The sequence below is a fragment of the Thamnophis sirtalis genome, unplaced genomic scaffold, assembly GCF_051295495.1.
Source record: "Thamnophis sirtalis isolate CommonGarterSnake01/CBP01778 unplaced genomic scaffold, rThaSir2_p1.2 scaffold_7, whole genome shotgun sequence".
NCBI classification, from domain to species: domain Eukaryota; kingdom Metazoa; phylum Chordata; class Lepidosauria; order Squamata; family Natricidae; genus Thamnophis; species Thamnophis sirtalis.
Genome location: NW_028261387.1, coordinates 85,152,348 through 85,175,259, shown reverse-complemented (window position 1 = coordinate 85,175,259; position 22,912 = coordinate 85,152,348).

Here is a 22,912-nt window from a genome sequence, read left to right as displayed (position 1 = left end):
TGACATGAGTGACACATAGCTGGCCACCCCACCTCTCACCCCACCTCCCGAGGTCAAACACAATGCTGATGTGGCCCTCAGTGAAATTGAGTTTGACACCCCTGGTCTAATAGAATTCACAACTGGGAAATTCCATCAATTGTTGAAATTCAGTCGATTTGAGGGATATGGTATAAAATTTCCAGATATTCATTGTCCTCAGAAGTTGGCTATATACAATATATTGAATGATATTTTCCATGAGGAGATGCAGTCTATTCCTGTGCTGAAATTATGAAAATAATGATAAGCATAAGCAGGATTGTTCCAAGCAGACTCTAATATATGATGAAGTATCTCTTAAGCGATGTGTTTTATTTATAGAGATACAAGGATAAATCTCAAGTGTAAATACAATGATGCCTTCTGACTTTTATTTATGAGGAGAAGCTCAACTTTTGTCATTAAAGTATCTCTATGATAAATTAACTCTCTTATCATGTAAAATTCAGTACATCTATGAAGTGCCTGGGTTCCATACTCATTTCATTACAACACTATTTTTCAATTTGCATTCACATTTCTTTAAGCCGATGGACTTTATCTGAAAAGCATTTTCCTCCTTCAGGTTTTAAACACCTACTCCAGATATCAAGTTGTATAAAAGATACATTATGTATGCATATCATATTATATTAATAATACTGTATAATTAATAGATACCAAACTGTGATATATATTGTTACAGTGTATGACTATTTAGAATAAAGTTTCTATGCAACTTTTCAATGTTCTGGCTTTCTATTTTATATCTACCAAATCTTGGCAGCTGGAATGATGTTGATTGATGTTGATTGATGTTCTTCGTGGTACTCCAGATCTTGGGAGTTGCGTGATATATCAACTGTGACATTAGTCTGTCCTTTTCCCAAGAAACTCAAAACATTTCATAGCATATATTCTTTAAGATTTAGGGTGACTATTGGGATATGTTATAGATTTGAGCTGCTCCCTTGAAAATTCTATCCTACTCCATCATTTCTCAATCCACAAAATTCAAGGCAATATTGAGCACCCCTGACCCAACACTAGACATTTGCAGCTTAGATACTTTAAAAAGTTTTAAATTGATATGTCCAAATAATATGTATAGATGTGTGTGTGTGTCTCTGTGTGTGTGTGTTTGTGTCTGTGTGTGTGTGTGTGTAGGTCTATGGGATGGGTTTAGGTTTGAGTCTGGTGAGGGTGATTGGTGGTTGCATCCTGTGTTGTTCTTGGTCCAGTATCAGTTTGCGTGGCTAGGACTCACTTGTTGACTAGGGCTAGTTTCCAGATGTCTGGTAGGCAGGAGGTATCATCACATGATACCCGCCTACCAGTCATCTGGAAACATAGACCAAATGCAACCACCATCCAGAAGCCAAACCACGGCGGCATCACCAACTCTGCACCCCGCTCTGACCCACACACAAAGCAAACTGACACACACCATGAACACATGGCCAGACCGCAAACCCGGAGCCAAACCAAAGCCCGGGATGTTACACCGCAGCCATCTGCTCAGGACATTACATCACAGAACTCAGGAGGTTACAACACAAAGGCTCAGGATGTTACAATGCAGCCAACCCCCCAGGAGGTTGCAGTGGAGAACTCAGGATATCACTACAATAGAGCTCAGGTGGTCACCACACAGACCATTACCCAGGTCATTACAACCCAAAAGAACAATAGGCACACAGCCAGTACCTCAGCCACACAGGATGTTACGAAACAGCAGACTAATCTGCAAACATCAACTCCATCAACTAATCAAGATGTTACAACACAACCAACCAATCTGCTTGCAGCAACAGAGCCAGCACTCCACACACCTCCACCAATATTTAGAGAGGGACAGCAGCTCCGATCACGCTTTGCTCGCACAGCACAAGGTCAAAGACACCAGCCTGAGGATGACGAGTGGGACCTCATCAAAACATTGCCAAGATACTCTCAATCTTACACGGGAAAAGACCCAAATACACCAAAACCTGCATATATATACCCAGCCCCCTTCACCAAAATGGCCATGAATGTGCTGCAGCTGCCCAAAACGCCAATGCAGTTGTAGGCTTCATCAACAGAGGGCTAGCATCAATAACAGAAAAAAGTGATCATACTACTTTATATTACACTAGTGAGACCACACATGGGATGCTGCATCCAGGTCTGGTCACCACAAAACAAAAAAGATGCTGAAACCCTAGAAAGGGTGCAGAGAAGAGCAACAACAAAGTTGATAAACTTTGGAGGCTGAAACCTATGATGAATGGGAGACCTAACCTATAAAAAGGATTGGGAGACATGATAATGTCTTATGGTATTTGAGGGGCTGTCACAGAGTAGAGCATAGATTGCATGACGAGACATAATGGGTGCAAGCTTGTTAAAGTGAGATCCAACCTAAAAATAAGGAGAACTTTTCTGACAGTGAGCCCAATTAATCAATGGAATAGCTTGCCTCCTGGAGTTGTGGGTACTGCATCACTGGAGGTTTTCAAAAATAGACTGGAGAGCCATTTGACCAGTCTTTTACCTTGAGCGGTGGGTTGTACTAGAAGAGCTCTGAAGATCCTTTCCAACCCTATGATTCTATCTTCTATGGAGCTCATATCTCCCACAAGTGCCTTCTTTGGACGTGATATTCATACATCTTTGTACATAATGATGGTTATATCATATTAAGTTCAGTTTAAGATACACCTCTGTCTTAATTTGCTTCATGTCACATTGCATGTCAGATAATCTAAACAAAGACACTACCAACACTCCAAGGCAACATATCACCCATAAAAATTGATCACAAGTATGTTCTTCCTTACCTGCATTTGAGCTATGTATTTGAGCTATGGCAAATATAGGCAGAATACTAAAAAGCAGAGACATCACCCTGCCAAGAAAAGTGTGTATAGTCAAGGCTATGGTTTTCCCAGTTGCAATGTATGACTGTGAAAGTTGGACCATAAGGAAGGCTGAGCACCAAACAATTGAGGCCTTTGAACTATGGCGCTGGAGAAGACTCCTGCGAGTCCCTTGGACTGCAAGGCGATCAAACCATTCAGTCCTAGAGGAGATCAACCCTGACTGCTCTTCAGAAGGCCAGATCCTGAAGATGAAACTCAAGTACTTTGGCCACCTAATGAGAAGGAAGGACTCATTGGAGAAGAGCCTAATGCTGGGAAAGATTGAGGCAAAAGAAGAAGGGGACGGCAGAGAATGAGGTGGCTGGATGGAGTCATCGAAGCAGTCAGTGTGAGCTTAAATGGACTCCAGAGGATGGTAGAGGACAGGAAGGACTGGAGGAACATGATAGATCGGATAAGACTTCACAACTAACAACAACAATTTACCCCTAAGTGGTATCTCGAAGACACAGCTATGACTGACCCAAGTAAAAGAGCTTGTTTCTGTTGGCTGGCGGCATAAGAATGCTGAAATGCAGCTCAGTAAAGCAGGAGAAGCTAGATGTATTTATCTTGGAGAAATGGATGATTACTAAATCAGTAATACGTAAGCCATTCTGAATATTCATTACCTTCTCCGCAAAAATCCCGTATCCTCCCAAATGTAAAAAAGAGAAGCTCCATCTCCCCTCACATTTTCTGACACAGCCTATTAAACCACAGCCTGTTGCACAGCATCGTTCAGAAGCTGCAAAGTAATGTGACTTGACAATCTATGTTACCCTTGTGTTTAAAACCATTACACATGCAAAGAAAGGAGCCGTTGCTCCTTTTAATTAAACATTTGTTTAAGGCAAATGGAGGACCCGAGAGTTTATTCTACGCCGACCGATTTTCCCTGATCCGAACCGAAATTGGCTTAGGATGGAAAGGATTACGTCAGGCGAGACAGTTTCTGGTGAAATGACAAGAACCAAAGGCAAAAGTGGGGGAAAGCGATAGGATGTACCAGAGGAAATGGTGACAGAGGAGAACATTGTAGTAGGGAAAATATTACTTTCCTGGAGGCAATTTGTCCCCAGACAAAATGTTTATGGAAAATTGAGGTAGAAAGAGCGTAGCAATTTTTTTAGCTGGAAAATATCTCAAATCCCAATTTGAGTTCAGATGCCATGGTGACTTTGCCTTCAAAAGTTTTAAACTGCTTTTATTATAATATTTATATATGTTTTTATGTCTATAGTGGTACTCGGTACTTGACTACTACAAAATTCATCAAATTTGGTCCCTGACGCATTTTGATGTGAAAATATTGTCCCGGTACTCATCGTTTGTTCAGTACTCAATGTGCTGCGATAAGAAAAGGCGGATGGCTGTGGAGAGTGGACAGGAAGTCATCCATACTGGGAAAGTTGCAGATATAGAAAAGGGAGAGACAATAAGTCCTTCCTAGATGAAACGAAGGGTTCATATGATAACTCACATGGTTTTTTTTGGCACTCATCATTATTAGTATTCTTTGTGCCTTCCGGAACCAATTAACGATGAGATACCACTAAATTTGTACACTCTACGAGAGGAATGGACAGCCTCTGAATATGATCAATAAAACAAAAAATAAAATTAGAAGGGTTATCCTACCCAATGAACTTTGACATATTCTGCTAAATACTGCCTGCTCAAGACATATAAAGTAGGGATGGGCCTTCAGTTGAGGTTAGTATTTGTTGTCGTTGTTTTTAGCCACTTCCACCATTCTCCAGATGCCCTGTTACGTGATGCAACAGATACGCTAGTGTTGTTGTGGAAGGAAATACAGGTAGTCCTCGACTTACAAATGTTCATTTAGTGACCATTCAAAGTTACATTAGCACTCAAAAAGTGATTTATGACCATTTTTCACACTTAGGACAGGTGCAGCAATCCCATGGCCATGTGATTTACATTTGGATGGTTGCCACAGACTCACATTTATGACGGTTGCAGTGTTCCAGAGTAATGTCTTTTGTGACTTTCTGAAAAGGAAAGTCAACAGGGAAGCCCAATTCACTTAAACAACTGTGTGTCTGGATTCCAAGTAACACCCCCAACAAAAGAAGACTCAGAGGCATGAGTTTCCTCAAAGTCCCATTTTATTAGAGATGTCCTATTGGCACATCTGGGAAAACCTGAACCTGAAGGTTTCCAGGTTTTCCCCACCCAAACAAAAGTTTAAGTCCCTGCCCAGCACCACACGTCCATCACATGGTCCAATCAGGCACCGTCCAAAACTGGATGCCTCCCAGTCACACCATCACAGCTGCAGGGCCAAGTGTCCTTGACTCTCTGAGAAAGGAATGTTATTTTGACTCTACATCACCCGCCATCTATATAGTCCCCTCCTCTCATTTTCCCACAATAGGAAATGTGGCAGGCCTGAAGGCCGGAAGTAAAAAATGGCTTCCAGGACTGACACCGTGTTACTAATTTAAGAACTGAATTGATTCGCTGAACAAATGTGGTGAGAAACGTCATAAAATGGAGCAAGCCCACTTCACAAATGTTTCACTTAACAACATAAATTTGGGGTTCAATTGTGGTCGTACATTGAGGACGAGCCGAGGTGGCGCAGTGGTTAGGGTGCAGTACTGCAGGCCACTTCAGCCGACTGTTATCTGCAGTTCAGCGGTTCAAATCTCACCAGCTCAAGGTTGACTCAGCCTTCCATCCTTCCGAGGTGGGTGAAATGAGGACCCGGATTGTTGTTGGGGGCAATATGCTGACTCTGTAAACCGCTTAGAGAGGGCTGAAAGCCCTATGAAGCGGTATATAAGTCTAACTGCTATTGCTATTGCTACCTGTACGCTGCCAGAAATGTTTTCAATCCAAATGGAAAGGGTTCGTACCGATTTAAATATAAGGGACTGGCAGTTATTGATTGTATTACGTGGCTGTGTTTTGAAAGAGGCAAAGGTTGGTCCTTTCACCAAAGGAGATGGTCCCCAAAGGTCCCTTTTCCTCCCCGACATCTTTTGTTGTAATATTGTAGCCAGCAGCCAAAATAATCCTATTCTGAAAATAAAAAGGAACTCTAAAGAAATGTCTGTATTTATCTAATCTTGAACTAACCCTTACCTCGAACCAATGGATTTCTATGTAGACATTACTCCAAAGGCCTGCAAATCTCTTTGTAGAATTCTTTAAAGTACAAAGGTGCTTCTCTTTTGTGTACATCTTCTCTTTAACTTATATTTTACGTCCCGTTCAGAAGAGACATTTATAATTCTGTTCCTTTTCATCTGAAATAGAGTTTGTAGTTACAATAGATAAATGTACATAAAACAGTCCTCTTTTTTTCCCCCTCTGAAGTGCCTTACATGTGTCTGTTTCAGTTTTATGAGGCCAGGTTCTTGGAAGATATGAATAATTGTCAGAGTTTTGATCCTATTCCTCAGTTATTAGAACTAATCTGTATATTAAGGCTATATATTGACATGTGGGGCTACCATATCTGGAGTTTGTTAGCTCAGACCTAGCAATATTATATACTATATTAGTAGCTGGATACCCATGTTTCATGATGAAACTATGTAATCGGGCTACGCAGGAGAAATTCGGTTCACAATTGCTTGGCTCAGTGGTGGTTGGTGATTGAAACATGTAAGGGAATATCGCTCCTGCTGCCTTGACTCTGGAAGCAGTTCCATAGGTAGAAGGTGTAGACATTTTGGTGAGGTGCTGATGTTTAGTACCGTAAGGAGCTCCAGACTGCTCCTGAGTGAAGAAGTGGTACATCTGCCAGTTTGAATTGAGGTAATGGAATGTGAGAAAATTGGCAGTTAGAACAGAGTTCCTTTCAGGTGGGGAGGGGGAGTAGAACTCCTTAGCATCAGAGCATGTTAATTACTGTATAATAATTACTAATGATCTCATGGTCATTTTGAAAAATCCTTTCTTAGCAAGCACCTAGAAGCCAAGATGAACATATGTGCCAAATATCAAGTTTCTAGGCTTTACGTTCCAGAGATTTCATGATGAGTGAGTGGTACTTGCCTTTTAGATAGATAGATGATAGATAGATAGATAGATAGATAGATAGATAGATAGATAGATAGATAGATAGATAGATAGATAGATAGATAGATAGATAGATAGATAGATAGATAGATAGATAGAGATAGATAGATAGAGATAGATAGATAGATAGATATAGATGGATGGATGGATGGATGGATGGATGGATGGATGGATGGATGGATGGATGGATGGATAGACAGACAGACAGACAGACAGACAGACAGACAGACAGACAGACAGACAGACAGACAGACAGACAGATAGATAGATAGATAGATAGATAGATAGATAGATCTAAGCGGTTTACAGAGTCAGCATATCGCCCCCACAGTCTGGGTCCTCATTTCACCCACCTCGGAAGGATGGACGGCTGAGTTAACCTTGAGCCGGTGAGATTAGAACCGCTGAACTGCAGATAACAGTCAGCTGTAGTGGCCTTCAGTACTGCACCCTAACCACTGCGCCACCTCGGCTCGTAGGGCAACTGTCAGACTCCAAAAAGACATGCTGAGTTACTTCAAAGCAATTTCTTCTCTTGTTCCTCACCCACAGTATAGGCAGAAGTTTTGCCAAACTAAAACAATCCATTTGTATCATAGTTCCAGAGGTGGTATTCAGTCAGTTTTCTCCGGTTTGGGGAAACCGGTAGCGGCGACTGCGGGAGGCCCCACCCACCAGCCCCGATGTAATACATGAGCACTGCACATGCGCAGAAGGTGGTGCTCGTGCGCAGACAAGGCACTCACATTTGCAAACCAGGAGGGAAGGGAAGTGAATCTCACCCCTACATAGTTCTCATATGCTCTGAGAACTTCTAGAGGAGAGCTGTCTTGATTGTGTCTATCTCAACCAAACTATTTGAACTTTGCTGTCTCTTGGTCCTCTGGAATGCAGCCCCTCCCTTCTGGGAATCCAGACTACATCCCACCACAGCAACCCAGAGTTTCCAAACTAATCCCTTGCATTTGAAAACACTTCCACTGAGAAGTAGTACCAAGTTATCAGTTTTAGGAGCATACTAAATACTACACACATGTCAAAGCATTCCAATATCAAGAAAAAGCTATTGTAGATTTCCCATGCAGCAAAAGACTGTTTTGAAGCCCTATAGATGTTATCCCATGTTTCAGAGAATAGCGGGATACAAAGGCAAGAAATACAGGTTTGTTTTCCCATTGCTCTAAGGCTTCCATCCTACATCTGGGCTTGCTGCCATTTTTATGCTATGGTCATGAACCGCCAAGTTTTCTCTGAAGCTCGGCAGTTCTGCCTTCTCTTGGCCAGCTACCAAGAAAGGTTTGAAAAGTAAACAAACATATATTCCCAGGATGAGATGTTCAGAGTATTTTATTGTTCTGCTTAACAACCTTTTTCTTTGCTTTCTTTTTCCTCCATCACTTGCATGTTTTTTCCCCACCACTTCACTTGTAGTTTTCCTGACATTTGTACCACTTTGATATCTCTTTTCCCTTACTCGTTTTTGCAGCCTTTTTGAGATTTTAATCTGAGTTCCTTAACAGCTCTTCTTTCCCTGTTTTATATATGTGACTCATTTTCTAAAAAGAAGCTTCCATCAAAGATAGCAATAGCAATAGCAATAGCAATGATGGTTATTGTCTTTGAAGAAATAAGTATAAGTATAATTTTTATTGTCATTATACAAAATAAATACAACGAAATTGGTTTTAACCTCACTGGTGCAAAATTATAACAGAAACAAAAAAAGAAAGAAAAAGAAAAAAAAATTAGCGTGTGCATGGAGTGATTGTACTTGTATTTAAAAGTCTGAAAGCCCAAGGATAGAAACTATCTTTAAACCTGTTTGTTTGGCTGGTTATACTTTGATGTCTTCTGCCCGATGGTAGAAGTGCAAAGAGACACTGACCGGGGTGTGAATCATCTCTGAGTATCTTCGTTACTCTGCTAAAGCAGCGAGATCTGGCAATGTCATCCAGTGCTGTCAGAAGGCAACCAATGGCTTCTTGTGCCAAATTGATCACTCTCTGTAGTGCCTTCCTGTTCACAGCTGTTAAACCAGCATACCATACTGTAATGCAATATGTGAGGACAATTTCTATAGTGGACCGATAGAAAGAGGTCATCAGCAGTTGTTCCACCTGATTTTTCTGCAGGATTCTAAGGAAATGAAGTCTCTGTTGGGCCTTTCCAATCACCAGAGACATGTTGTTTTTCCAGGTGAGATCTTGATTAATAAGCACTCCCAAGAATTTAAAAGAGGAAACCCTCTCCATAAAGCCCCCCTCAATATACCATAGGGCAGGTTCCTCTCTGTGCTTCTGGAAATCTAACACCATCTCCTTTGTCTTACTAGTATTTAGATGTAAGTTGTTTCTTGAGCACCATGCGGATACCTTCTGGATTTCTTCCCTCTGTGCTGATTCGTCCCCTCCAGTTATGAGACCCAGCACCGTTGTGTCGTCTGCAAACTTTATTATGATGTTGGATGGATCAGAGGATATGCAGTCATATGTATACAGCAGGTACAGGTAGGGGCTGAGCACATAGCCCTGAGGGGAGCTTGTGCTGAGCTTCAGCATGGAAGATGTAAAGGATGCAACCCTTACTGTTTGTGGACGATCCATTAGGAAGTCTTTGATCCATTCACAAGTGAGGGGAGGGAAATTCAGGTCAGTCAATTTTTCAATGAGAATGCCTAGTAAGACGGTGTTAAAGGCCGAGCTATAGTCTATAAAAAGCATTCTGACATAATTCCCAGATTTCTCAAGGTGGCCCAGTGAAATATGTAGAGCAGTGGCGATGATGCCCCCTGTCGACCTGTTGCTTCTATAAGCAAACTGGTGTTGATCAAAATTTGGTGGAAGACAGGACCTGAGGTGTTGTAGGACCAGTCTCCCAAAACACTTCATCGCTGTAGGCGTCAGTGCAATGGGTATATAGTCATTCAAGCTTTTTATGGCTGCTTTCTTCGGAACTGGGATAATTGTGGCTGCTTTCAAGCATGATGGGACTTTAGCCAATTGCAGGGAGATGTTAAAAAATCCTTGTCAGGACCCCTGTTAATTGGTCAGCACAGGTTTTTACCATTTTCCTCAACACTCCATCTGGACCTGCAGCTTTGTTGGGATTTACAGCCTTCAGCTCAGCTCTCACTTGAGGTTCATCTAGGGTGAATGGCTGGAAGTTAGAGGGCCTTTGGGCTAGAGCCACAGAGACTGATATTTTGACCTCAAAGTGGGCGAAGAAGCTATTTACTGTAGCTCCTTATTATTATATTATAAATATTATAACACCATTTTTTTGTTTTTAATGACCCCATAATCCTTTACCCTCGCTCTCCCTGCAGAAAAACGGCATGCGTCGGCGCGTGCACGCGCAGGAGGGGAGGGAGGGAAACCACTGCCCTCTAAAGGCCACATTGGGAATGACACTTCAGAGAAATAAAAACTTTTTTTTAACAGCGTCCTTTTTAAAATTGATTTTCTTTCTTTTGGAAAATTGAGACTTTTTGAACACACCATGGGACACGGGACAAATTATTAAAAATCGTGACTGTCCCGCCAAAAGCGGGACATCTGGTCACCTTAATATAAATCCATTCCTAGAACAGGCCAAGTGATCTGTCGGACTGCCTATGCGTGATAATCTCTGCTCTTTCCATATTAACTTATGGGGTGGGTATGCCCCAGTCCCTTCCATAAAACAGGGCCATTTGGTGAGACCCAAAGGGAGGACGGACAATGAGAGCAAACTGTAAACATTTCTTTATAAGTTTTTCACTTATATAGCCAATTTGGTGTTTGTTCCTTCAAAAAAAGTATCAGATATTTTTTACATTTCTTATCAAATAATTTGGAAAATGCCATGTTTAAGTACCAAGAGAAGCCATTATCACATTTAGTTTGATTCTCAGATGCACCTTTAATGAATATAGAGTTTGCACTTATAGGATGCCATTTTATGGCTCTTCCGAAAATTTCTCCAGGTAATCAGTTAATTGAGATCTCAGCTTACACTTATTAAAGAAGGGAAAATATTAGCTCAGAAATTTGATATGCTGTCAAAGAGACATGTTAATTTAACTGAATGTTACATCAACTTAATGCAATTTTCAAGTTTGGGTGATTATAATTTCAATTCTCAAGGCCCGGAGCTATGAAGTTTGAAATGCTAGGAAATCCATAGGCCTCTTTTAACTTAAATAAAAAATATAATGAAATGATCTGTTTGCCTCCTGTACTTTCTGCTCTTTTAAAGAGATGGTTCAGAACTTTGTCTAGGTGGGTTTTGATCTACTCAGGTTAAATATAAAAGGCAAGACATAAAATATGAGGGTCTTTGATATCTTTGTCAAAAATCAGGCATGATAGAGAAAGGAGTGATCTAATTAAATACAGTACAGGTAAGATAAAGGTAAAGATTCCCCTTGCACATATGTGGTAGTCATTCCTGACTCTAGGGGGCGGTGCTCATCTCCATTGCAAAGTCGAAGAGCCAGCATTGTCCAAAGACATCTCCATGGTCATTTGGCCGGCATGACTAAACGCCGAAGGCTCACAGAACATTGCTAGCCTTCCCAAGGTAGATCCTGTTTTTCTACTTGCATTTTTACATGCTTTCGAACTGCTAGGTTGGCAGAAGTTGGGACAAGTAACGGGAGCTCACTCCGTTACGTGGCCCTAGGGATTCGAACCACCGAACTGCCGACATTTCTGAGCGAAAAGCTCAGTGTCTTAGTCACTGAGCCATTGCATCATTACCAGTAGAGGTAGTCCAGTTCATTTAATGAATGTTTGAAGTTATAACAGCAATGAAAAAGCTGACTTATTACTGTTTTTCACACTTACGACTGTTGAATCATCCCTGTGGTCATGTGATCAAAATTCAGATGCTTTGCAACTGACTCATATTTATGACAGTTGCAATGTCCGGGGGTCATGTGATCTCCTTTTGGGAAATTCTGATAAGCAAAGTCAATGGAGAAGCCAGATTCACTTAACAACCATGTTGCTAACTTAACTGCAATGATTCATTTAACAACTATGACAAGAAAGGTAATAAAACCTTGGAAAGAAAGATTTTATGACTTTTCTTGTTATAGTTGTTAAGTAAATGATTTCAGTTCAGTTAGCAACATGGTTGTTAAGTGCAACATGGTTATTAACTGCATTTCTTTCTTGGAAAGGAAGGAAGGAAGGAAATACAGGTAGTCTTTGACAACAGTTCATTTAGTGACCATTCAAAGTTACAACAGCACTCAAAAAAATGATTTATGACCATTTTTCACACTTATGACCTTCACGACATCCCTATAACTATTGATTTACATCTGGGACAGTTACAGAGTCCCAGAATCATATGATCCTCTTTTGTGACTTTCTAAAAAGGAAAGCCAACGGGGAATTCACTTCAACAACCAATAATTTAAGAACTGCATTGATTCACTGAAAAAAAAATGTGGTGAGGAAAGTCGTAAAATGGAGCAAACTCACTTAACAAATTTCTCACTTAACAGCATAAATTTGGGGCTCAATTGTGGTAGTCAAGAACTACCTGTCAGGCGTATCTCCATCAATAACCAAGAAAGAAAACTCCCAACTCCATTTTTCGTGGAATTGAAGATACTTTTATTGGTTATGAAAAGATAGCAGCAAAAGAAAAGCAAGATCTGAGCCAAAAAGGTCCGAACAAGTGCATATCAAATGATTACCCAGCCCCCTCCCTCCAATTACCCCAGCTCAGTGTTCAATCTGCAACTCCCTAAGGTGTCGTGTGGGGTGCATCTTCAAAAGGCCTCATTAGGTTGGTGTGCGACATGGTTGACCAAGTCCATGGCCGATGATCGGCCATCAGCATGCGCAGAAGATGGTGAGAACAAAACTCCCTTCTACATAACTCCTCCAGTACCATACAATTCCCTTCCCAAATACCATGCCCCCACCCTCCCCGTTTCTATGGCAGCCAATAGCAAGCAAGCAAAGCAGAGGCTGACGCCACCTGTATATTGACCTCATCGTCTCTTCTGAACACCCTAACACAGCATTGCTATAAGCTGAAATGATCTTCTCTCTCCAATTCCTTAATACACGTAGAGGTAGATCAGAGCTTGTGTGAATGCCTACAAGAATACAGGGAATATGTGAAATTCCAGTGAGGTCTTATTGTGGAGAGACATCATGTGACAAAACCCGTCTTGATATGACTGTGTTAACTTGGTAGCTTTCAAAGCGTGTTCTGAAAAATCCTGAAGTCTCTTGGAAGCTTATCAGAAGTTTTCATGAAATTATCAGTGAAAATGTGCCGGCTGGCTTGAAAGAAAACATGATCACTCCCATTAATCTTCCTCTGCAACTTGAAGTCTAATCTCCCAAACTGTAACTCTGTCAGAAAGGAACATCATGGTAAGGGATGGTGACAAGTCATATTCTGTAATAAGAAATGTTCTGCAGTCTATAATGGCCTGATACGAAACCAAACCATTCAGAATAAGAAATGCTGCAACATCTGGCAACACAGGACCAAAGAAATAAAATAAAAATCATTTGGGTGGCTGCTTAGCGCCTTTCAGAGGTTAATAAGATCATCGAATTTTGTCATTAAAATAATGCAAACATAGATGGCTTAGTGGAGTTATAGGTATAAGGCTTAGCTAACATTGCTTTTTATGGTGTACAGCCACTATGTGTTGGGAATTGAATAGAAGTACTTTATCTGCAGGCCTATAAGGCACAATGGGCATTGAGCAAATAAGATTTCGGTAACTTGCTTAATGAGCATTAGCTGTAAGCTTCCATTGAGAGCTGTCAGATTACCACCAGCCAATGGCTGGATCCAATTCATGGGGGAAGAAACTGTTGACCACAAAGTGCACTACACTAAAATAGGGTATAGTGTGTGTAGGGTTTGGGGTATAGAGTGTAGTGCACTTTGTTGGTATGTAACAGGGGTGGAATTGAAAAATGTTAGCAACTGGTTCTCTGCCCAGTAGCTCGGTGGGCTTGGCCATGGTGGGCATGGCCTACTCGGCCTCCTGCACTGCAGGGGGAGGTGTTTTCACCCTCTCCAGACCCCGGAGGCTTTCATTGAATGGCCTCCCCCGGGCTATGGAGGCCCTCTGGAGGCCAGAAACCAGCCATTTTGGACTTCCAGTACTTCTAGTAGGGCTGTTTCTCACCCTCTCCAGGCTCCAGAGACTTTCCTCGAGCCTCTGGGAGGGTGAAAAAGGCCTCCTCAGGGCTCCAGAGACCATCCGGAGGTCAGAAATGGGCCCATTTCCAGACTTCCGGGTGGTCCATTTTTTGCCCTCCAAGAGCTTCTGCACCGGCCCTGCACTTATCTGGGATGTTGAACAGGCTGCGTGGAGACTCCTGGAAAGGGCAGGGTGATCAGGGCCATCCAGTCCTTATAACTACCGTTTTGGCAAACCGGATTTAAAATTAACATCTGGTTCTCCCGAACCATTGCAAACCAGCTGAACCCCACCCTTAGTGTGTAACTGCCTTTCATTGATTATATAGGAGATGTCCACAACTGAACCTCGAATTTTACTTATAAGACATTCTGATCATTAAGCAACACACCAATGTGTCCACCTTGCTCAATCCAACAATCCCACCTCTCTCTCTCCATTGTAGTCATTAAGAGATCGCATTTACGTTAAATTAAATCAAATCCAATTTCCTTTTTAGCGTGGCACTTTTCCCTGTTTTGGAGGCTGCCCCCTGAGATTTTCTTTAGTAGCCTCAGATCTTCAACCTTACACCAGGAGGGTCCACCAACCTTAGCAACTTTAATACTTGTGGATTTACTGGCTGGGGAGTTCTGGGAGTTGAAGTCCCGAAGTCTTAAAGTTGCCAAGGTTGGACAGTGATGAACAGTCTGTCTTATATCACCCCAGTCAAGTGGTTGTCTAGTCTGGATTTTATATGGTGAAAAGACATATCTTAAGGCTCAGTTTGCTAGAGATTTTTGGGTCATAGGTCAAAGATTTCCTTTTTTTTTTTTTGACAAGCTGTGCTGAGTTATGCTTAGCTAACTTGGGCATTGAAGCAGTCCTGTCAAAATGAAGTCAGCCACTCAAGAGATTGAAAGGGGAAAAATATCTTTCCCAATTTTCTCTCTGATTCTCTTCCAGCTCAGACCATATTTGAGACCATCCCCATCCCTCCTTGAATTTTAACTCTTTCAACTATCATATAGCAGGCAGGAAATACCTCCTTCACTAGTGACATTTCGTAATCAGAGCATTTGTGTGGGGCAGTGACGTGCAGTCAGCTTTATGGCTGGTGAGGCACTTTTTAGACTTGTGGACTTCAACTCCCAGAATTCCACAGCCAGGCATGCTCAGTTCCGATTTAAAGTGACAGCATTTTCCCCCCTTGCAAATTAAGTTTTTTTTCTTCTCCCTCCCCCTCCTTCCTCCCTCTCTCCCTCCCTCCCCCCTCTCTCAAACAGACACACGCACACAGAGAAATTGGATCCTTCTCTCACTCACACACTCACTCTCAAACAAACACAAACACAGAAATTGGATTGGATATATTTTCCAAAGGTTTGAAAGCAGCTCCTCTGCCATACCCCGCCCTCCCCCTGCTGCCTTCCGATCAAACTTTTTGAATTCTTCCCCCCTCCCCACACACGGACCTTTTCCAGCTGTTTCAGAGACAATTTCAACTCTTCTTCTGCCTGCCCTGCCCTCCCCTCATGAAAGGCCAGAGTTCTGAGTCAGACTGAGCTAGTTGCTTCCAGAGAACTCTCAAAAGCCTCTAAAAATGCCCTCTACAGGAGGCGAGAGAACACGTGCCTCCTTTGCATATGAAATTTTTTGCTTGTTAACCCTTGCTTGACTCTTAAAAGGTGAAAAATTGCTTATGCACAGGAGGCTCCTATTTCTCTGGCCTCCTCCTATAGTTAACACTAAGCACTGTTCCAAGTCACTGTGAATCTGGTAGCAACTATCTTGGCTTTAATTATTTGAAAAAAATTCTTTAAAATTCTTTCCTTTTCCTCATGACTGGTGAGGCCACGTCTCCCCTGCCTCTAGTGACTGCACATCCCTGGTGTGGGGTTGTCTTAGCACAGTGATCACTAACCTTTTTGTCATTGCATGCCAAAAGTGCAAGGCCAACATTATGCAATGCATGAGCGACATCCCCCCCATGCGCCATGACTCCCCCTGTGCATGTGCACATGACCCTCCTGCACTTCCCTGTCCCCCCACACATGCATGCACGACCCCCCTCATGGCCTGTTTTGGGCCTAGCAGGCCTCTCTGTAGCCTCCTGGATGCTAACTCTGTAAACCGCTTTGATGGGCAAATATGGCTTTTTCAGGCTTCTGCCCCAGTGTGCATATTTTCCAATGAGACAAACTGAGACAGGAAGAGTCCAACCGTTGATCCTTCTAGCTTAGTTTTATTAATAATGATTGGCCATGACTCTCCACAAGTCCAGGTAGACATCGGTTTCCCCTCTTTGTGAAATTGCTCTCCTGAAGAGAAAGCATGTGTTCAAACTCTGAGCTGGTATGGCCTTTGTGGATATTTTCCTCATAAGCACGAATCCTCTTAGGGTGGGGCGGGGGGGGGCTGTGTGTCTCCAAACTTGCAACTTTAAGACTTGTGGACTTCAGCTTCCAGAAATCTGCAGTCAACATGGCTGGCTGAGGAATTCTGGGAGTTGGAGTCCACATGATGGCCAAATATGACTTTTTCAGGCTTGTGCCCCGGTGTGCATATTTTCCAATGAGACAAACTGAGACAGGAAGATCATTTTATTACAATTTATCAGAATATTCAGACAAAAGGGGTTCCTCATTCAAAGAGGGAACCCTGATCTTTAGCTTACATCCCCTTTTATAGTTAACATAACAAAGAAACCTGAAAGAGGAAAGTTGATTGGACAGGATAATAGCATACATGTTTATTAAAATGAGGTCTGAAGGGGAATAAATTGTAAGGAGAAAGGTTGTTTAGGGTTCACAAGAGATAAGCCAGACCCCAATTTGTACTAACAAACTTTTCTTATCAGGAACTGGCCTCCAGCTTGTTTATCAGTTTAGGAATGTTAAAAGCTAATAAATCTTGAGCATCACTTTAAAAGAAAGAATATAAATCAGATTAAAACACAAACTTACTATGGTAGTTAACAAATAACAAAACTCATATTATTTGCCCCTCAGCTTAGAAAGGGCTGTAAAAGCACTGTGAAGTGGTATATAAGTCTAAGGGCTATTGCTATCTGTCTTATACAGTTAGTGTTTGACTTACAACCATTTACTGAGCGATCATTCAAAGTTACAACAGCAGTGAAAAAAGTTACTTGCCACAGGTTCTCACACTTATGACTGTTGTAACCACTTATGACTGTTGTAAAGTTACTTGCCACAGGTTCTCACACTTATGACTGTTGTGCAGGCACTTGGCAACCGGCATGTATCTGTGACGGTTGCAGCATCCCTAAGTCTTGAGATTGCCATTTGTGACCTTCCCAGCTGGTGTCTGACAAGCAAAGTCAATGGGGAAGCCGAATTAGTTTAACAAACATATGATTCACTTAAGATCTGCAGTGATTCACTTAACAACCATGGCAGAAAAGGTCATACATTAGGGCACAGTCTACTGAACAACTGCCTTGCTTAGAACAGAAATTCTGGTCCTGACTATAGTTGTAAGTCAAGGACTATCTGTACTTGTAACAGATTTCCAGATTTCCTGTTGGGTCAGTAATTGTCACCCACAAACAAAATATAATAATTGATACTAAATATTTAGGATGATTTTATTCAACGTATTTTTTTTAAACTAAAGTCATGGAAGCATACATTCACAGCATTTCTCCAACAGGAAGTTAAAATGACCCCTGCATATATTAGCACCAATGTAAGGAATATTCTGCTTTTAGACATAAGAAAAGGTTAAAGTGATGGGCTCCTTTCAGCATATTTAAATGCTAGCGATATTTAAATTTCATGCATGCATTAGAGGTAAAAATGCATATACACCTCTCTGCATCTCCAGCCAAATCAAAAGCTGTCAAAACATTGTGTTACTTGACACAAGCATTATTCAGAGTTGCTGAAACTTAATTTTTAGGTCGTTATCCCCTACCTAACCCTCTCCATTCAACTTTAAAACAAAATCCTCATATAATGTGGTATGGTAGTTAAGGTTTTTGACCAAGTTTGCAAGATTCAGGTTCAAGTTAAGTCTCAGCCATGGAAACTCTAGTCTCTTTCTCTCTGTCAACAATTTTCAGGTTTGTTGGACTAAATCTCATCTGCCTGGAATCCACACTGTTTATCGGACATTAATACAATTGAGCGGGTCCAGAAGTATTTCACGAGAAGAGTACTCCACTCCACTGCTCACAATAGAATCCCTTACTTCATCAGGCTCGAAATTTTGGGCTTGGACAACCCAGAACTACGCCGCCTACGATCTGACCTATGCCTATTACACAAAATTTTATGCTACAACTTCCTACCTGTCAACAACTACTTCAGCTTCCACCTCAATAATACATGGGCAAACAATAGATGCAAACTCAAAGTAAACCATTCCAAACTCGATTGTATAAAATACAACTTCAGCAACAGAGTGGTCAATGCCTGGAATGCTCTACCTGACTCCATTGTTACATCCTGAAACCCCCACAGTTTCAACCTCAAACTATCTACCGTGGACCTCACCCCATTCCTAAGAGGTGTGTAAAGGGGGCATGCATAAGTGCACCAGTCTGCCTAACATTTAATATACATTTAAATTTGTACTGAAATATTTATTTTACAATTTTTTATATATCAATATCTATTTTAGTTTAAATTAATATTTGCAGAGAATGATTCTCAAAGTATTCATACAGCTATGGCTATGGAAAATGATAAGATGTTAGAATGTATTCCAAATAATTGTCTGGTGGGGCACTTTGCATCGCGGGAGCCACCAAGCGACTTTGCTGCAGACCCGGGTATGGCACCATACCCAGATCTGCAGCAAAGGGGCTTGGCGGCTCCCGCGATGCAAAGTGCCCGGTGGCGCACTTTACATCGCGGGAACTTTATCGGGCGCTGCTGCCGCTTCCTCCCCTGCTGCCGCTTTCCCCTCTGCCCTGGCCACGGCTTATGCTGCATTCGGAGTGCTGCCCTTTCGGAAAGCCCCGCTGAAGCCGCAGCACTGTGTCCACCATAGAGCAGGACGCATCCTGCCTGTATGGTGGACACAGCGGCGGGGCTTCAGTGGGGCTTTTGGAAAGCCGCGCCAGGGCTTTGGCGGGGCTTTCCGAAAGCCCCGCCGAAGCCCCGGTGCTGACAGACATAGGGCGGTAGACATATGGTGGCTTTTGCCCGCTTGCCTCACCAGCCATAAAGCTTACCGCACGTCACTGGTAGATAGGTAGGTAGATAGATGATAGATGATAGATAGATAGATAGATAGATAGATAGATAGATAGATAGATAGATAGATAGATAGATAGATAGATAGATAGATAGATAGATACCGTAAATCTGCAGGGGCAAGGAATTATGACCCCTTTATGACTTGTGGACTTCAACTCCCAGAATTCCTGATGGCTCCTGATGATTGGCCCAAACTAACAAAGGTGGCTTGCAGGCCTAAGGTGGGACTAGAACTCACAGCCTCTTGGTTTCTAGTTTGGTGCCTTAACCACTAGACCAAACTGGCCCCCTCAAGGTGTAGAGAGGTGCTATATTCATACCCCTGCCTGCTCTGAAGCACCTACAAGTTTCTGTAGTGTAAGGGGACAAGGAGTATGGGGACAATGGTGAGAGGTATGTAATGACATCCTTACACAAAATGTATGATTTACTTTATTTATTTATAGATCCAATTTATATAGCTTCCCAGTTCACCCAAAGCCATCCCAGGTGGCACACAACAGTCAGATAAAAACAAAAACACAATACACAAAAACCCATATTGATGAATATCATAAATGGAAAAGAGGAAGAGGGAGGACAATGAAACCATTTCAGCCAGTCTCTGGTTGCCGGTTTGCTCCAGGACTAACCACATAGCCAAGCCTTGAGGACTTTTTGAAATATCAAAAAGTTATTTAGATACTTACAAAGATGTCAAGATGCCAGAACATAAGGTGAGCATTTGGGGGTCACCGCAGTTTGCTGTGGATGTTGCAGGAAGCACACTTGTGGCCATTAAATCACAACACTAATAGCGACAATATTGATTTTACTTTAATAATTTAACGTGCATTTCAATTAGGAGTATTTTTTTTCGTCCTGACCTTGCTTCCTTTTTGGAGTATGATTCTCCTTGTGTTAAATATGTCCTACTTTGCTGTGATTAAAAGGGGGGAAAAATGACTTCTGTTCTGGAAGAACAGTGTTGAAAGAACTGAATGCATTTGCCACCAAAGCCTCCAAAATCATTAAATGGAATTTGAGAGGAAACTGATAGTTTCAGTTCATCCAGTAATGACGGATGTCAAAAACTTGCACAGTTCCAATTTACATAATTGTACGGATAATCTGCACCAATGTGCAAAGAGGGAGCTCTCTCTCTCCAGAACGGATCAAGGAAGACTAAGGCTCTTGACACCCATCCTGAAAGTTTAACCTGATTTTAATGGATATTCTACGTCATGTTGATCCTCTCCGGCGTGTGGCAGAATGGAAGGGGGACATTAAGGCATTTATCTACCAAAGTAAGTGCCTTGAACTGCCACTCTAACCCAGCCTAATGGAAGGCCTCTTTCGTTTAATTGGCAGGTGGCTGCTTTTCCAGCAATCTGACAAGTCTTATTTTTAGAAGCCAAAACTTGGCAGCCTTCTGCTCACCTGCTTGCCCAACCCTCAGCAAGGTTAGATGTCGAATCAACACTATGGAATTATGATGTTATTTCAAAGTGGAATGGACAGCTAGTCTTCACTTCCTTTTAATTAAGTCTTGCAGCATTAGGTAAGCCCCTAAACTACAGTGGGTGAATTCATGTGGAGATGTTTGTTTTTTTCTCTCCGAGAGATAAAGGTATCCTCTGGCTAAACTAGATTCCCGTGGCTTTGTGGTCACATGGACATCCATGCAATTTTGTTAGCAACAACACAATATTTTGATATTGCTTTTTTAAAAGATATGTTTCTCTTTCACAGTCTAGACTCCAACCTGTAGGTTCCTTGGTGGCTTTCTAGCCAACCATTAACCAGGCCAAAACAGGCTCAGCTTCCAAAGCTAGGCAAAGCCAGCCAGGAGCTATCAAGTGGCAAGGCACCATGCCTCAAATTATAGTTACCTTTCTGACCCCCTCCTCTGCCCAGTAACGAATGCCGAGACAAGCTTAGCTGGAATGCCACAACACTTTATTAGCAGGACTATAAATCTTGGTGGCTGAAATCCCAAACACGAACGAACAGATAAAGAACCTTGGCAGCAACTCAGACTCCAACAGATACAGATAACAGCTTCTCCAGCGTTGATAATTAAGTTGAATCCTGCAACCAGCCTCCTCCCAAAGTATCTCCTTATATACTATCTTGAGAGGAGCCTAATTACAACCACCTGGGTCCAATTATCTTCTGTATCTTCATAGTTGTTCTCTACGTCTATCTGCCCGCCGTTGCTGGGCATCCAGGACCAACTCCCTTGTCTCTTCCCCACTCCTCCAAGGCCTAGCGTCAGGAGCACACTCCCTTTGGCTTTCACCGCTGCTCCATGCCTCAGGTGCCTCCTGGTGGCCAACTAGCCTCTCTGATCTTGCTCAGAGTCGGAACCCTGTCCAGGATCCTCCACATCTTCCAGAGCCAACTCATAGGGCCCCTCGTTGTCGGAGTCTGTTTGCAGCTCCAACAGCTCCTGCTGGGCCACAACACTTACCCTACAAAAGGTTCTGATATTTAAGTTATTAAGAGCTTTGGTGGCACAGTGGTTAGAGTACAGTACTGCAGGCTACTTCTGCTGACTGTCGGCTGCCTGCAATTTGGCAGTTCAGATCCCCACCCGGCTCAAAGTTGACTCAGCCTTCCATCCTTCCGAGGTGAGTAAAATGAGGACCCGGACTATTGGGGGCAATAGGCTGACTCTGTAAACTGCTTAGAGAGGGCTGTAAAGCACTGTGAAGTGGTATATAAGTCTAAGTGCTTTTGCTATTGCAATTGGTATTTTGAAAAGTACTTGCTTATCACTATTCAGTGATTTGACAGATCAAGTGCGAAGTATTTATATTCCTTGTGTGTTTTGGGGGTGGGTGGGTGGGTGGATGTGCATGTGGGTGTGGGTGGGTCTGTGCAAAGAACATAAATCTGTTCATTCTCCCTCATTTTGTCAGAACTGAAGAAGATTCTTGGATGAGAAGGGAAACATCTTCAAGGAAAAACATGCATATGAGAGCATGCATATGCACCAAAGACAAATTCATTGTGTGTCCAATCCAGGGGTGGGTTCCTGCTAGTTCTAACATCTTCTATAGAAGAGGTTCCACAAATCTACAGTGCTGTTTAGAACCGGTTCCAACTCCCTCCCCCGGCCCGTCCGCATATCATCAAGATGAAGAGTGAGAGGAGGAATTCTGGGAGTTGAAATCCACAAGTCTTAAAGCTGTCAAATTTGAACACCCCTGGGGTTTTTTTTCTAAATGGTTAGCGGGTGCAAGGGTCTTGTAACTTGACGGCTTTAAGACTTGTGTGCTTCAATGCCAGAGTTCCTGAGCCAACATGACTGGAGGAGTTCTGGGAGTTGAAGTCCCCAAGTCTTAAAGCTGTCAGGTTTGAACACCCCTAGGGCTTTTTTTTCTAAAGGCTTAGGGGTGCAAAGGTCTTGTAACTTGACAGCTTTAAGACTTGTGTGCTTCAAATGCCAGAGTTTCTGAGCCAACATTTTGGTTGCTAAGCAAGAGCGTTGTTAAGTGAGTTTCACCACATTTTACAAGTTGGCCATGCCCACCCAGTCACATGGCTGCCAAGCCACTCCCACTCGGTCACAT